We start from the raw sequence: 3,626 nt of genomic DNA on the forward strand, positions 1-3,626 counted from the left end.
GATCCACGGTACTCTCTCACTCTCCCTCTCTCTCTCTCGCTCCCTCTCCCTCTCTTGAATCAGTGATTCAGTCTCTTCCCTCACCCTCCCAGCAGAGAACATAATTTATTGGCAATTTGCTTATGTTGGGAGACCGTCAGCCCAGTGCCTTCGCCCTTTATTGGACAATGCAACAGCTAAATGAAACCCCCACCAATATTGTGTGCACTTTAAAAATCATACAGTATATCTACTCAAAATTAATAAAATGCAACGTTAAGAACCGAACTTCGAATTAGTTATTTTCAAAAACTGAACAGATCATATTAATTGGAATTGTCATGGGGAGTAATGTGATTATTGTAATTATCTTTTATCTGTAATTATTATTTATCTAGGCACTAGTTAAACTTACATGTGAGAAGTACGCAAGACGCTAGATTAAAATACAGATATCGGTGCGTACTGGCCCATTTCGGGCACTGCCCGTAGCAGATCTATACAGGTGGAGCTGGGGATGGTGGAGGGTTTCTGAAAGCGCTCTGCAACAGCCACAGCAAATGCTGACCAAGTATTTGAAGGTTGAGCAGCAAGCTAATTGGCTACTGATATGGCATGAACCAATCAGCTGTGCCCTACAAATAATGATGTAATTGCAATCAGCCTGTATATCTAGAATTTCATGACAGAACTTTGTATTTAACTACTGTATATGAACACTCATCATATGAGGCAATATACACTCATGAAATACCTTAACATGCCACAAGACACTAGACACACCAAACAATCTAATAATTGATCATTTTAAGAAGAACAAATGCATTCTGAGATTACAAAACAACAACAAACTACTAAATGTGACAACACAATCAACAACAACAACACCAACAGTATAAAGTAAACGGCAAATGGTCAAACAATGCAACTGCAATTACTAATGACCCAGAGCATGCTGGGAAGAAGCCAAATGGGACTAATAACCTTGATCTTAGTTTGGAAGCAAAATGCATGATTAGACATAACAGAAATTCTTTATTAATAACAGCTCATTCATGTTGGATTTACTCAATAATTAATCAGAATGATTATACTCTTCACAACAAAAGTAGATTTTTATAAATTAACTCAAATAGTCAAAAACATTTAATAACAAAAAAACTGTTAAATAGTTATGAAATATTCAAGAAATTTTCAGAAGCACTGCATAATTTTTATTTTACAGTGTGCGCCTTAAACATAACTATTTCAAGATCATTAGTTTGCATATTTTGGCTCAGTTTCTCTGGAAATTAGGCACAGCTGCAGGGCATCAATTACACCAAAAATTGATTTTATGCCTTTAAACATCTTGTGAGATTATTATTTCATATACATGCATCATTTGTGAGTCAGCCGTGATAATACAGTTACCTGGCAACTTTGCTCAATGCTCAGATTCTGCCTGCATCTGAAATATAACATTTCCCCCAAGACATTCGCTAAAGATAAAATACTCAGAAAGTTCCTTTCTTGGAGTATCATTGCACACAATTCTCTTTGCCTTATGAATTTTTCAAACGCAACTAATTGGATCTGTGTTAAGAAATAAATGAATAATGCATCATGTTTTGGCACACATGGACAGAAAGAAAGGCTTGGAAATGAAGTAACCCAAGAGACAAAGAAATTCCACTCTAAGGTTTTCCTAGAGAATCTCCACAAGATTTAGAGAAGAATCATGACACTAGCACATTTGCAACAAAACCCGCTGTAATGAACCTTCTCACCAACTACATGAATGTAAACGTGATGCATGCAGGGTTGCTCATATAGAAGCATCCATAAATGCATACATAAGAGAGAATACACAACACAGTGACTTGAAGGCCTCCTCATATAATAGGGGAAAAAATGCATTCGTTTTGAGATTCTGCTGAAGAGTGCATAAAGCTTTTAACAACTAAAAAAAAGACAGAAGAGAAAGAGAAATCAAGAACAAAAGAAAAAGAGTTGTCTTTCTACCCTAAGTTTAATTCAATATCGAACCACCTAACCACATGCTCCCTCATTAGGCGGCATTCTGATGGACAGGCGTTTATTGGGAGACTGTTGGACTGTTGTTGGGCTGGCAGCATTTAGGACATGTAGTTTTAATTAAACATCACTCCGATTTCACACGCTCGGCTTCCCCTTCGCTTGCTATCCCTGTAGCAGTCTGACACCGTGTGGCTCGCGCACCACCTCTCATTAGCCCTCTACAGCTCGGCCAAACTAATTAGCAGTGTGTTGAGAAGTTCACGTGGGCGTTAACATCTTCATTTGCTACTAAAATCGGTGGCCTTGTTAGTTCTGGCTACTGCAGGGTGAAACAATGGCTCTGTTAATATAGGAATTTAAATGGCTTACTGTTGCTTAGAATATACCAAATTGTACATATGTGACCCTGGACCACAAAACCAGTCACATGGGTCAATTTTTGGCCGAGATACAACTATTTGAAAATCTGGAATCTGAGGGTGCAAAAAAATCGAAACATTGAGAAAATCGCCTTTAAAGTTGACCATTTATGTTCGCGATTGTGCTGCATTCACTCACAAAAATAAATGTTTCATATACTTACGGTTGGAAATTTACTAAATATCTTCATGGAACATGATCTTTACTTAATATCCTAATGATTTTTGGCATCATTTTGACCCATACAATGCATTGTTGGCCATTGCCACAAATATACCCGTGCGACTTGTGACTGGTTTTGTGATCCAGGGTCGCATATGAACAATCAGTGTGTAGCCTATATCACACTTAAGTTCAAGAATAAATAATTTCAATTCACTCTGTCACATTCTCAATCTGTTTTTTTTTTTCCAGTTCAGCATCTGAGTGATTCATTTCAAAGGTGTGTAAACTTGTATTCCCTCTCGTGCATTCTTGCTGTGAAGAGTGATATATTCTTTTGCCTTGCGTATAGAAACTCAAGGCCGAAAGGCATTGAAAAGCAATGAAGGAAAACAGTCCTTTCCCGAAAACCTGCTTGGAGATCGAATAGAGATTTACTTCTAAATGCAGATTTACTTCCTACACATCTTTCATTTTAAAATATAGATAGCGGAGTTCTGGTTTATTCTTTGTCTAATGAACAAGTAATGGCCCTTAAGCTGCTGTCCTGTGAGCAATTCTTTCTCCCTCACTCACAGAATGCTAAAAGGCTTTGTAGGAAGGCTGTGAATTCACAGATAGATCAAATCGCTGATGGCTTTTGATGTTTTCTGCTTTATTTGTTCTGTCTGTGTGTGTGTGGATCAAAATATATCACAAGGAGATTGTTAATGAAGGAAGTATGAGTTGGAATGCTTGTGCTGGCCTGTGTGCATATGTCCAGCAAATTAAAAAAGCACAACGGTAAATGATTTCTACACCTTTCAGGTCCTTTCTGATGCCCCTCTTTCATGCATGGAGCTGAGGGACACGTAACACTCTTTACCATATCAAAGACTAGCTCAGGCCCTCTCTGCATCTCAGACTAGGTTCACAAATAGACAATAGGATTGTATAATCTTTGCCTATTCATTTGGCTTCACTGTAAAATGTTTATTTGTTTGCTTAGAGAAAGGTGTTAAAATGAAATGAATATCTCATTGTTTACTCTCTATTTTCTGTTCTGT

Source organism: Squalius cephalus (genome assembly GCF_949319135.1).
Source record: "Squalius cephalus genome assembly, chromosome: 20".
Taxonomy (NCBI): Eukaryota; Metazoa; Chordata; class Actinopteri; order Cypriniformes; family Leuciscidae; genus Squalius; species Squalius cephalus.